Source organism: Geotrypetes seraphini, chromosome 2 (assembly GCF_902459505.1).
Source record: "Geotrypetes seraphini chromosome 2, aGeoSer1.1, whole genome shotgun sequence".
Lineage (NCBI taxonomy): Eukaryota > Metazoa > Chordata > Amphibia > Gymnophiona > Dermophiidae > Geotrypetes > Geotrypetes seraphini.
The window spans coordinates 225,465,670-225,479,991 of NC_047085.1; the positions used below are offsets into that span (position 1 = coordinate 225,465,670).

The window sequence follows — 14,322 nt, forward strand, 5'->3', positions numbered from 1 at the left end:
TGACCCATTCCTTGATTCTTACTCCCCTATAGATCCCACATGAATATCCCATTTTCTCTTAAAATCTGACACGCTGTTGGCCTCAATCACCTGCTGAGGCAGCTCGTTCCAATGATCGACCACCCTTTCAGTGAAGAAGTACTTCCTAACATCACCTTGAAATTTCCCTCCCCTGATTTTCATCGGGGTTTTTTCAAGGCTAATATCCCTACAAGACCATTTGTTTAAAAACTACAACCATTTAGTCAAAGTAATATAATTATTTACATTGACATCCTCCAAAACTGAGAATCTTACCTTAATTTAGCTTTTAGCCATGACTAGCTGACCACCCAGTGTTGTAAACAAAGATGGCCACAGCATGCTACCGTCAGTTCTTATACCCCTCCCTCTAGCCTTAGGCGATGACATCAGACCGACGACACCACTGGGCCCAAGAGGGGGGAGGCTCATCTACATTAATGTGTGTGGTATAGTATTAACTTTCAAGCACTCCCCAACTATTTGTTTGTGTCATTTAATCTGGGGGCCGGCCACCTTCGACCTCAAAACAAAGTCGTCCATTCTAACTCAAAATTTAGCCCGAACGGTATAACAGTATTTAGTTTATAAATCCATTTTTGCTCTAAAAAAATTAAGTTTTTCCTCTTTGTTTCCACCCTCTCTCATACCTGTCAGATTCGCTATGACCCTCCATTGGATATGGTCCACAGTGTGTTTATTTTGAATCCAATGTTGTACCAAGGGGGCTTGTAACGCCCCCGTTTTTATACGGGATTTGTGTTCATTGAGACGCACCTGTATTGGACATTTGGTGCGACCAACACACTGATGGACACGGGCATATTATAATGTATATAACCCAATCAGTCCTACAGTTGGTGTTCTTGTGGGCATAGATGTTAATTTTAGTTTGTGGATCTTGCCATCGATGACCCTCAATGGTTCTGTCAAGCCCTCTCAAGTGCTTTGAATGGGCCACTGCAGGTGATTGAGGCCAGCAGCATGCCAGATTTTAAGAAAAAATGGGATAGGCATGTGGGATCTCTTGGGAGGTGAAGTTAGGGGGTGGGTCATTAGAGTGGGCAGACTTGATGGGCCGAGGCCCTTTTCTGCCGTCATTTTCTATGTTTCTAATGTTGCCTAATTGATTTCATCACTATTTTCACTGCATCTGAAAAAGGTAGGACACAAATTTTTCTTTTGTCCTCCGGGGTAGTGTGTGTTCTTTCAATGTTGTCAGTTTTATCTTTCAGCAATAGTTCACGCTGGGCATATCGTGCCCGTAAGTATTCTTTATGGATGGAGTTCTCTGGATACCCCCTAAGGCAAAAATGCTCCTTCATTTCAACTGATGCTTGCATAAACTCATTGAGATCTGAACATACCCTTCGTATCCTTAAAAATTGGCTTATTGGGAGGCTATATTTCAATTTGTATGGGTGAAAGCTTAAAAAATGGAGTAAAGTATTCCGAGCCACAGGCTTCCTATATAGAGTAGTGGACAATCGGTTGTTACTTCTCTTAATTAGAATGGCAGTGTGAATATATTGGAGGTGGCTAAGAGTGGGTCCCCTCTTATCAACTACATCTATAATTTGTTCACACATCACAAGCTTGTCTATATTTAACAACACAGTGCTATTTAGAAATCAAAAGGAATATATGACATATCAGGTCTTCCCACACCTGTCCTGTAGATCCCATGTCCAAATGAATTTCATAATATCCACAGTGAGCAAGGTTGAATTAATACAATATTGGGCCCCAAGCAAATATACATTTGTGGGCCCCTACCATGGACTCAATTTACTTTTTTTAATCAACCTGCCCAAGCACATTCACTCTTTCTCATCCTCATCCCCTCCCGTGATCTTCAGTCATAGTCTTCCCTGCAAGCTGCCACACTTTACCTCCCCAAAAGCAGCATGGGAAAATTGCAGGGACTAGTTTGTGGTAGTGGCAGGTTATAAGTGAGGACTGAGAGCTCTGCAAGCACATGCTTCAAGTGGAGTGGGCAGAAAACCAGAGCAGCTGGGCAAGTCATTTTCACTCGCCATTGCCTCTGGTACAAACTAGAAATAGCACGAGTAGACTACTTCTCCTCCCCCCCCACCCAAAAAAAGAGGCAAATAGGCAATGTGTCTGAGGTATAAATCTAGACAGTCTTAAGTATTAATAAGGCTTCCTAAATGAAAACCAAAAGGAATGATATGCAGCTTTATTTGGTGCTTCTGAAAGGATACAGACAGAGTGGAGGCAGTTCAGGACACAATTTCAAAGAAATGTGTCTTAATAACTAGTTAGCTGGGTAAATTCCCCAGGTTGAAAGCTGGTATTTATATGGCTACATTTTATACCAGTGAACTTTCCTACTCCATATGACACTGTCCTACCAGCGAAAGTCACAAACATCACACATGTGCCATCTTTATTTATTTAAATCATCCCCTCCCCCCTTTTTTTTATTTTTTAACTAAGCCATGGTAGAGATTTCTTTCATGGCCTGGAGTGCTAAATGCTCCGATGCTGCTCTGATGCTCATAGAATTCTTATGAGCATCGCAGCAGCATCGGAACATTTAATGCCCCAAGCCAGGGTATAAATCTCTACCATGGCTTAGTAAAAGAGTGCTTTAGTTAGTAAAATTGTATATACCACCTTTCAATTTAATACCAAAGCAATTTACAATAAGATGAAAACAGAATATAAAACAAGTCAACCAAAACAATTTGGAATCTAAAAATAAGATAATCACAAAAGGTTAAAACAAAGACACAAAGAGCAGGTTACAAAAGGAAAGGGATAAGGTTGCAGAAGAAAACCCAATGACTCCAGCCGCAGAGACAAAGCAGGAATGTCATATTTCCATAACAAAGGTCGCCTCCTTAACCTGAAGGATACTTGAAGGCCTGATTAAACAACTATTTTTTTCCCACCGTTACAAAAAAGGCCTTAAGGCAAATATTTTGCGGCAGAGAAGTAGGGGCCAAGCAGCTAAATGCAGTGTGATGTATTAAGCTACAACATAGATACAGCTAGAAAGACTAACCCTCCCCCACCCCCACCACATTTTTGCAGTAGAGGTTTCTACCATGACCCAGAGAGCATAGAATTCCTATGAGCATTGGAGCATTTAGAACCCCAGGCAGTGGTAGAAACTTCTACTGCTGCTTAGTAAAAGAGGGCCTAAAAGATTTGTTCCTGAGAATGTAAGATTATGAAATACCAGTGTAATAAGCACAGTAGGCCAAGATTAAATTTTAAACTTGATCTGAGTTAAAATCAGCAGCCAGCTCTGGTCCTGTAACCAAAGGGAAATTTAGCATTCTTCACCTTAGCATTATAGATTAATCAAACAGTGATGACTAGACTAAGTTGAAGCCATTTATTGAACCAAGTGGGCTCCCTACAAGTAATAAATCACAATAATCTAGATAATTTATTACAGGTGCATATAAGAGTGTCTTTAATGCCCTATGATCCCTTCAAAAAATGCTTGTGTGATCATATCTCCCTAACAGCTGCAAAAGATTTCTTTACCATCACTGATAAACACGATGTAAATAATAGGAGTGTGTGACTGAATTTTGTGTTAAACTTGGAAAAAGCAGTAATAAAACTCTTGAAATGTTACAGCAAGCAAGCATGGCACAAAAATCAATCACACGCCTCTGGTGTACTCTCACAGACACGTCTTCCTCATCTGCTATGATGAAACATATGAAGTTCTTCCTCTCGCTGTGACCCAACAATGAAGACTACGGCAGTCCAACTGCAGGTTCGGAAATGTCGCTTCATGATCTTCACAAGAACCAGCACAGCGTTGCCACATCTGCTTCATGGAATGAAAACAGGGGCAGCCTCATTACTTTTCAATCAGCCCTTGTAAAAACCAAAACCAAAACCAGTTTAAGACCACTCTAGCAACACCTGTCTGATCCAGTCTAGAAAGCAGCAATGAATGACTACATCATATGCTGCACTCACAGGCAGCAGAATAGTGTGGATCACCGGTATTTTGCCCAACATACTATCAGCAACTAGAGAGCTTGGAGATTGGTTTATTTGACTTATCAACCAAAAAGATGTTCCATGTCTTTGGCTGCTCTAAGATCTAACTGAATTACAAGGACTCCCTAGAGACCATCTCTCTCATCTAGCATTCCCAAAAGGGCTGTTTCAGTGCTATGACCCGTGCAAAAGCCAGGTTGTTTAGGGTGGAAAGAATTTGCATCATCCTAAAATGGCACAGTCTGTTCTGCTACAGCTTTTTCTAGAAGCGTTGACAAGAAAAGTATATTTTCTTCAGACACATAAATGCACTTTTGCTCTTCATATACATGCACCCATATGTGGAGATTTAAAATATTCAGTTGCCCCAGCATATGTCCACACTGTCGTTCTTCAGATACACATGTGCACACACACTTTCCTGGTGCTAGGCTGCTGCCTGCAGCTCATGTGTCCAGTCAGTGTACTCCCACAATCCACCAACTCTAGTATCATATAATATACAATCCACCAACTCAGGTATCATATAATATTCTTCCATTTGCTGCCTGATATTTTCCTTAGCCAGCAGCAGTACCCTAGCACTTCCCCTCACCCCTATTCCCTCCTCAATTTCGTCTTCTTATCAGCAAATACAGCCCCCTCCCCAGGATATTCACTGGTCATCTTCAAGGCTAGCCCAGTGCCCCATTTCAGTCTGAACCTTCCACTTCACTTGCACAACACAACACCTCCCTTCCTGTGGCTACAGCTGCTCCCACTGGTTTTCTATTGGCTGAATACTACCAGCAATCTCTTTCACTAGAGCTTCCTTCTTATTGGCTGGATCCTACCTAAATCCTCTGCTGCTAGCAGACAGGGCAGGCTCAGTAAAACAGGGAGAGCTATAGAGATCTGAAAAATGGCCAGATGCTTTACCCATCCTTCCAATTACTCTGCATATCAGTTCCTTTAATATTGTTTTACAGATACAGTACCACTGCTCTATCCATTTGACCCTCTCTAAAAAGACTGCAGTCCAGAATGACTGTATAATCATTGAACCATGTCTCTGTAAAACAATGTATACAGTCCTAAAACAATTCAGATAAAACTGGCATTCCTAACCTCTTAGTTTCTAAGCAGATCTGACAGGGCCTCCCTCCTCCCCCAATTCCCTAAACTTGTGGGCTCTAGAGACAGCCTTGGTTAACCTATTCCTTAATACAGCCCTGTCAGCATGAGATAATTGCATATTTTGGATACAATATGCAAATGTAAATTTTTCATTCATAATCACTGTGAATATTCTGAAAACTATATTGACTGTGGGGCTACAGGACAGTTTGCAAACCTTGGACATATATGTAATAAATTCATCACATACCCAAAAAAATATATGTCAAGTTTATGTATACTTCTTATAATTCAAATGCACATCACATATATTTGTGCCCTATTTTCTAAACATTTTTTTTCATTGATGCAATATGGAAGAAAACCTTTAGTAAATAAGTTAGTTCTGTTTCACATGTGCAACACATGTGTGTTTTTATATAATCTGTTTCACGTGGGTGTATTTATATAATTATACTTATTAAGTGCATAAAATATGTACGCTATGAAGGTTATTCTATAACTGGGTGCCCCAAGGGTATAGGGATAGACTCTATTCTAGAACGGAACCTAGGCACCTAGATTCCATTATAGAATACTAGCGTAACCTGGAATTGACCTTCCTAACTTTTAGGCATTTGTACTTACACCAACAGGCCTAAATATGGCAGGGACACACATAATTTACAATTCTGTAAGTTACAAATGTAAATGGGAGTCTTGCCTATGTATCTATATTCTATTGCCTATGTCCCACCCATGCTCTGCCCCTGAATATGCCCCCTTACAAATTCTGTGTAAGTTAAGCAGCTATTGGCAATGATACATGGCTATGATTACATGGAGGGCAAATGTGGCTTCATATCTCAGCTTTGGTCACCAGAAAGAGCTGAATAGTCATTTTGATAGTTAGCCAAAACTTTAGTATAACTTTAAGCATGAAGAGAGCTGCTATATGGTCTGCACAGATGGTTTTAATTTGTCCCCATATGCTTAGAGTATATATCTCATATGGGCATATTCTATAAGTAAAAATACACACCACACAGGCTATTTATCTTTAGTTGTAAATAAAGTCAGTTTAAAAATGGAGACCTAGTTTTATCTCATCCATCTCAACAACAAAGTGAATAACGTACAGTGCTGTGTTCAGATCTGCATATCTTAGTGCTCAAATGAAATCAAAGTGAAATCTAGAGCAGAGGCTGCTGGTTGGGACCATCATAACCACAGTGCAGTCCCATACATAATCTGTTCGCCCATGGTGAGATTGGAATCTAGAATTACTTCTAATACTTTTGGCGTTTTATTAATCATGAGCTTCAGGGTTAACTCTGAATGAGGTATTGAGTTGTGATCACCAAACCATAGCACCTTCGTCTTCTGCTTGTTTAATTTAAGAAAGTTCCACTGTGACCAATGTGACAAATCCACTGTTAGCCCTGGTTTTGTCCCAGGGAAAGATAGAAAAAAAAAACAAAACCACCAGGTCCCTGATCAGAAGAGCTGATCAGGTTAGTGCCAAAGCCCCATAGATTGCCGACTACTCCTCAGAAAGTGAGATGGAACAGGATAGGGACTGGCACAGTAGCAACAGCCAGGAAATTGTCTACCAGAACAAAGCTGTTGTAAAGCCTGCCAAGTTTACTGTGTACAAAAAGCAACCTGTCCCTTTAAGGCAGTCACAGTGTAGTGAAGATAGAAGCCACAATCTCTTTCCCAGAGAGCTAAGCCCCATCCCTCTTCCTAGGAAGAGGGGGTGTGGCTATAAGCTGAGAGCTCTGAACCAGGAAGAGAGGAAGACACAGGAGGAGCAGAGAACTTCTTCTGAGCTATGGCGGGGCAGAGAGATAGAAATGTCAGAAGGAGAGGAAAAAGTCTTTTCCTCCAGCCTCTGAGAGCCCAAAACCCTTGGAAACAATGGACACAGTGGAATTGCCAGCAGAACCAAAAGTGTATCCAGAGTTTATGAAAGTGGAACCATGAGAATGTGAGTGTTTAACTTTAACCATTAATGTGAAGTGATTTTGCTGTGCTTTAAAGGCAGAGGCTTTCAATCAAAACTTGAGGACTATTTTTTTTGTTTCATTCTCTGGACTACACTCCTTTTTTGAGCTGTGATTTGAGTGTAATTAACAGCCCCTTGAAGTGGAAAACAACTGTTGCACTGTGTTATGGGCATTGTTATTTTTCTTTTGCCTGTGTTAATCTTTGCTATCAAGAAGGGCTGAAAGTCAATCAGCCGGGAAATGCCCAGGTGTGCCGGCTCCAAGGACTGTGGAGCAGTGAAACAAAGAATGCTCATATTTGCCATATTTGGATATTATTTTAGTAAAGTTTGTTTCCTGATGCCTTCCCCAATTGAACTGTCCTACCACATGTGTATGAGACTGCAACAACTGCTTTTATTTGGGGAAACCTTTTTTTGGGGAGTGGGGAAAGAACCTGTACTTTGAATTATCAGGGTGGGAATTATGATTCTGAGGGTTTTGCTTACTAAGCAAATTATTCTAACTGGTTCTAGTTTCCTTAATGCTAGCTTGCTTGAGCCTAAAAGCCCATGGGGAAATTGTTTTGCATTGATTCTGAGACAAACAGGGAAAAAAAGTGGTTTTCTTCTGATTTGTTGAACCTGGCTATCCTGACTTATGGCTAGCTGAAGGTCAGAATAAAAACTGAAAACTATTTGGATGTCATTATTATGCACCACATCATTTCAACAATAACCCTAGGTGATTCCCTAAGCCAGGGGTAGGGAACTCCTGTCCTTGAGAGCCGTATTCCAGTTGGGTTTTCAGGATTTCCCCAATGAATATACATGAGATCTATTTGCATGCACTGCTTTCAATGCATATTCATTGGGGAAATCCTGAAAACCCAACTGGAATACGGCTCTCAAGGACCAGAGTTCCCTACCCCTGCCCTAAGCTGTACTTCCCTGAAGGGTTCCCCAGTTCAAAGGGAACACGCCCAGATCAAAGCGTATCACTACTAGTGCCGTCCATGGTCCTAACCAGGAGCCTAGCATGTGACACCATGTACTTAGATCCTCAATCAAAATAGATATGTGTTGCAATGTATACATAAAGGAGTGGGCTACAAGTATGGACTTGTTTGGAGGAGAACTGCCTGAACAGTGATGGTGAAAGAGGGGAGCCTTGTGGAACCTCACAGAAGGCATCCCAGGTTTTAGATTTCTTATGATCTTCCCTCACTTCATATGTATCTAAGTTTTTAACACCTACTGATACATAAAAGTGCTTAGGCAAGGCTAGGTTCGATTCTATAAACAGCATCTAGCAGATGATTGACAGCCGCGCTCAGCTGCACTGTTTATAGAATCAGGGCCTTTGTGCATATGTGCTAGGCATGATCCTCCCCATTTGTTTGTGCCAATTAACTGCATATATCATTTAGGGTTACCCTATGGCTCCAGTAGGAGGAGAATGGATTGAAACATCCCGGTTTTACTTCCATTGCTTTCAGTGGAAGTAAAGGCTAGAGGTCTCAATCCGTCCTCCTTTTTCTGGAGCCATATGGTAACCCTAATTTGCATGAGACTTCTTTTGGAAAATCTTGCATTATTTTGCTACACTGTTATTGCATTAAAGGGGTTTTTGTGTTGTGGTCTTTAGCGCCCAGCTTTGAACGTCGGCCTCCTAGAGGCAACCCGGAAGAAGCGGACACTGGACGACTCGCACCCTCTCTCCCTCCGTCCCCGTTTTGGTATCTGTTTCTGTCCCCCTCCGCCAGCCCCGATTCAGCAGTATCTTCCCCCCACTCCCCTCCTTTTCAAATTCCCCGCCTCCTCCGCGTCCCATCTTCCAACTGGTCTAGAGATCGCTCGCGACAACTTCCGCCTTCCTCTACGCAACTTCCTGTTTCCGGCTGGGCCGAAAACATCCTAGAGAAAGAAGTTGAGCCGGATGGGACGTCGGTGCACCGGAGAAGGAAAGTTGCGGGCGGCCTCGGGTATGAATTTAAACGGTAGCTAGGTAGGGAGGAAGGATAGATGGGGGACGGGGGGAAGAAGTGGCGGATCGCGAATGGAGAGGCCTGCTGGACTGGGAAAAGTGATTGAGATGTCCGAGGGGTGCTTTTTCTAGGCCCTCTATAGCCTTTTAGAGGCACGTTCTTAAGAATCGGACGCAGTTTTTGTATATTATATATCATCACTTTCTTTTTAGGTTACATTTCACAAGCATGACAAGTGTGTGTGTATTGTTGAGGGTTTGTTCGTGTCTGTGCACATGGTTTGTGTAGAATGCGTATCCTTAGCTGTGCATTCATATTAAAGAAGCCATACAAGTACTTCATACCTGGATTATATTTTGATAGGGATTGGGTAAGGAGGGTAGGGGGATAACATTGTGAAAATTTGATTGATGACTGGTAATGGTGATTGTTGTTGTTTTTTGTGTGTGTGTGTTTGGGGTTTTTTTTGGGGGGGGAGGGGTTTGTGGTGTATCTTCTGGCCAGTTGGCCTTTTGTAATTTGTTGGGGTTTTTTTGTTATGGTTGTCATAAATAAAAAAAAGTTTCACACTAAAGAAGCCATGCATGTTGAGGAATAGAATACTGTATTCAGGATTAGAGGAGGAATTAGCTGGCATCCCTGTTGTCACACTTGTCAAGCGTTTTGAAATTATTTCCCTGCATTTTTGTTTTAAGTAATCTGATGTGCCCTTCCTGTTGTAGTTTCTAGTATTGCCAGCAGACAGATCTTTCCCATGAACTGCTGTGCAATATTATGAAAATGTTAAGGAGAATGAACTCAGGGACCAGCACTCCACTTAATAACCCTCCTTTTCATGTTGTGACTGTGAACTCTATGTAACAATATCGTCAATCAGCTTATCATTCAACCAGTTTGTAAACAAAGTTCTAGAATAAGAGGCACATTAGCCCTTAAATAGCAGGTAGTCACCCTCAAACTACAAGTTTCTCTTGCAGAAGGCATCAATCATTTTCTTTGGCTCCACCTTCTTCCTCAGTGGGCTATACTGTAGTCCCTCAGTTTTCCCTTTTGCAATTGAGTTAAGACGGTGTTTTTCCTGTTATGCTCTGACTTCTCTTTATTTCAGGTTTTGGGTACCGGTGCTCAAATTTTTTTGGGTGCTACAGGGGTTCCCAAGGGTACTGGGACAACTCTGTAGGAAAAACACAGACCTGTGTTGAAAGGGTTTGTAGCTGGTAGGTGTCTCTGTGAAGTACCTGCTTAGCCAGCCTACACTAATAATTGTGGACGCTCGGGGGCTGTTCCCTTGGAAGCAATGCTCACTGCTGATTTAGGCAAGAACTTGAGCGCCGGCTATGGGGTTGCAAGGTGATCCAGTGGGCTGGAGTGGGGCCAGCTATGTTTTTACCAGGGCTTTGGAGTCGTTACATAAAAAATCTTTGACGCATTTATTTATGGTATCATCACTCCAACTCCTTTATATATATCTGTATAGGTGTTGTACTACATGCAAGGTGTGGATTCTTGGGATTTTGGTTTATGTTTATCATGTTTGGTCAGCTGTTATGGATTTGCCATTTGTGTTGTGTATGTGACTGAGGTATTCTGTTAGCATGATTTTTCTATGCAGCATTTTGTAGTAATTTGACTTGTTCAGTTGTCTCAGTAATGGAGGGGATATGTATGAAGGGTGAGAGGAGGGGAGATGGGGGTTTTGTTGATCTTTATTCTGTATTTGTGATTTATAAAATGACAGTTATACAGAATATTGTTTCTTTCTATAGGTTAATAAAATGATTTCAATATAAAATCGTAACCACTTAAGGTTTGTGCAGATGGGATCAGACAGAGTTTATGGGGACAGGGACAGAGTTCACCCTGTGTCCTTTTCTAGGTGTCACCTTCACTAATACAAATATCATAAAATATATTACATCTTGTAATTATCAAAGAACTTGATATCAAAATATATTCTAAAAGTCCTGAAAAAATGAGTTAATCAAATTATCTGTGATATAAGAAATTTAAGCATTATAATATTTGCATGGCATACAATTTAACTCTATTACGAGTCAGTTGGAATCAGCACATTTTTTACCGACTCCAGTAACCCAAAAATTGCTTCCAACTCCACAGCCCTGGTTTTTACTTCCCCTTTTGTTACGTGAGGAGCTGTAAGGAGGTTGAGTTCTCCGCTCACCCTTTGGGTTGATTGGCAGCCCAAAGGTACCTTTCTTAGCGTCGGCAGCAGATGAATCCAGAGACCTTTGGGATAGCATACATCTACCAGCAGGTGGAGATAGAGAACCAATTTGCCAGTGTATATCTTGGATGTCATCCCTCCTGGCCAGTTAGTATGCTCTATCTCCAGCAGGTCGGATGGCTTCTATTCTTCTGGACTTCTGGCTTCAGCTCCTTGTTCCTGTTTCCTGGGATTGAAGGCAATTTCCTCCTGTTGCTTCAGCTTCAGTTGAGCTGCGGGGTGTTGGCTGAATGATGCCAACTTTGTGGACAATACCTGGGCTCTCCCAGGTCCCTTCCCCACCCTTTCCACCTGTTAAGGCTCAGGACGTCGTTTAATCAATGGCTTCTTTCCCATAAGTTTAAAAAAAAAAAAAAAAAAGCCCCGAACCTGGTTGCATGGGTTTCTGCAGTGGTACAGAAGTCTCTGCCTTTCTAGCTTGAGAAGAGCATGTGCACTGTGTTGGGTCTGTGCAGTCATGGCTGCGAAGCCAAGTAAGCGCTGCACGCCATCAGGGGGTGTCCTACCACGTGCTTGGGAGATGCGGTGGCAGCCTTGTTGGCTCAGGAAGGCGCGATGACTCCCTGAGCAAAAGACGTGCTGGAAGATTTCCAGGCGCCACTCTCGCTGGATCAGGCCTCGGTGGCAACAGAGGTATGTCCTTCCACTTCAGCAGGGAACATCATGCAAGCAGGGGGAAGGTAATTTTACCACTGTTTTTTTTGCCAGAGTTTGGCCCAAAAAAGCCTTATGCAGCCAAAAGACAAAGATCACACCCGGTGGAGGAGGGGAAAAGCTCTAGTAGTGATTTTGCCCAGGTTTCTTTGGCCTGGTCACAGTTAGGTGGGGGGGGGGAGTCATCAAGGGGCCAAGCGATGCTGGGGAGTGCCGGATGCAGATGGGTTCCCGTCTCCTGGCATTGATCCGTCTTTTGCTTTCTCTGGTTCCGGTGGGGGGGGGGACTCCTATGGGCAGGACATGGAAGTGGATGAGATGGTGGGAACAGAGATGGATGATTCTGCAGTCTTACGTTTGTTCCATAAGGAAGAGCTGGCCTCGTTTATTTCTAAAGCGCTGGAATGCCTTCATATCTCGCAGCCTGAGTCAGGAGGGGTGGTGGTTACCAGTCCTTTGATGGCTGGCACTAGAAAGCCTCCTAGAGCCTTTCCGGTTCATGAGGCCATGCAGGCGTTAATCTCGGAGCAGTGGGACACACCGGAGTCAAGTCTCAAGGTGGCAAAAGCATTGAGACAGTTATATCCTCTGGCTAAGGAAGAGCTGGATAGGTTTAAACTTCCAAGAGTTTGCATTGGTGGCAGCCATGCATTGGTGGCAGCCATGTCTAGGAAGACCACTCTTCCAGTAGAGGGGGGAGTGGGACTCGAGGACACTCAGGATAGGAAGCTTGAGTTGACCTTAAAGGCTTCATTTGATGTGGCAGCTCTGACTCTACAGGCGGCCGTGTGCAGTTCCTATGCGGCATGAGCTTGTCTTCAGTGGGTCAAACAGATTACGGATGGCCTGGTAGAGTCTGGGACGGCCTTACTCTCAGACTTTTCAGATGTGGAGTCCAGGCTGGCATATCTAGCGGATGCCTTATATGATATCGTGCAGGCGGCGCTAAGGAAGGTAAAATTATGTCCTACCTGTCAATTTTCTTTCCTTTAGATGCAGCAGATGAATCCAGGGCCCCACCCATCAGGTTTTCAAAGTAGGTTTCAGACAGATACTCTCACCACTGCTGGCATGCACAGCAGAGGCAAGACAAAAATCTATTCTGTTGGCTCCAGCCAGGGTCTTTTTCCAAGGGCATGCGTCTTCACATCTCCTTCTGGATGATACGACAGATGCTTTCAAGTTTCAAGTTTATTAGATTTTTATATACCGCCTATCAAGATTATCTAAGCGGTTTTACAATCAGGAGCTCAAGTATGTTTCCCTACCTGTCCCGGTGGGCTCACAATCTATCTAACGTACCTGAGGCTATGGAGGACTGAGTGACTTGCCCAGGGTCACAAGGAGCAGCACGGGGTTTGAACCCACAACCTCAGGGTGCCAAGGCTGTAGATCCAACCACTGCGCCACACACTCCTCCTTCCAACTAATGCGCCACACACAGTCTTTAAGACTGTGGGGTCATTGTGGGAGGTGTCCTGTTCAGGGGCAGTGGTTGTCCTCTTAGAGGACGTGGTCGATCAACAAGCTGGAACTAAGAGCCATTCGTCTGGTGCTCCAGAGTATGGAAACCTTCCTGGGGAGGGCAAAGTGGTCTGAGTCTTTTCAGACAGTGCCACAGCAGTGGCCTTTTGTCAACAGACAGGGAGGCACCAAGAGTGCTCCCTTGAAACCAGAAGCCCACATGCTTGTTTTAGTGGACAGAGGTCTATCTTCAAGCTCTCTTAGCCGCTCATGTGGCGGGAGTAGACAGTGATCAGGCAGATCCTGAATGTTGGAGAATAGGCTCTGTTGCAAAGAGTGTTCACCATCATGCATCAATGGGGACTGCCAACGTTTGATCTGATGGCAATGGCGGCCAACAAGAAGGCTCTGAAGTTCTTTAATTGAAGATATAAGCCCGAAAGCACTGGCATGGATGCATTAGTACAGAGGTGGCTTGGCACAGGTCTGACGAACATGTTTCCACCTTCGCCGATGGTAGGCCGGGTCATCCGAAGGATAGCGACTTACCCAGTTCTTATAATCCTGATCACTTCAGATTGGCCATGGCAGCTGTGGTACGTGGATCTAGTTTGGCTGAAGAGGGGCAGGAGCCTCAAGCTTCCCTTTCATCCGAATCTTCTTTCACAGGACCTGATTGCCCTGGAGAATCTGGAACACTTTAGACTTAAGACATGGCTCTTGAGCACACGGCATTAGAGTGCAGGGGCAATTCGTATGTGGTCATTATTTCTCTTCTAAGGTCCAAGAAATGAGAGATGGTCGCCACCTATGCAAAAGCTTGGAGGCTGTTTCACAGATGGTGTGACATAGAAGTGTGGAACCTTTCCAACACC

General features: G+C 43.3%; 1 protein-coding gene across 3 annotated transcripts in view; it reads left to right on the forward strand.

Annotated features, from left to right (window-relative positions):
- Window positions 1-77: 77 nt before the first annotated feature.
- WBP11 (WW domain binding protein 11) overlaps window positions 78-14,322 on the forward strand; it is a 74,762-nt gene continuing 60,517 nt past the window's right edge. The window contains exon 1 of one of the 3 annotated variants that reach the window (XM_033935029.1): window positions 78-7,099. The gene's annotated coding sequence lies outside the window, so the exon portion shown is untranslated. Of the gene's footprint in view, window positions 7,100-8,926; window positions 9,082-9,135; window positions 9,237-14,322 lie in introns of those variants that run through there. The other 2 variants (XM_033935028.1, XM_033935030.1) reach the window with 2 other exon arrangements.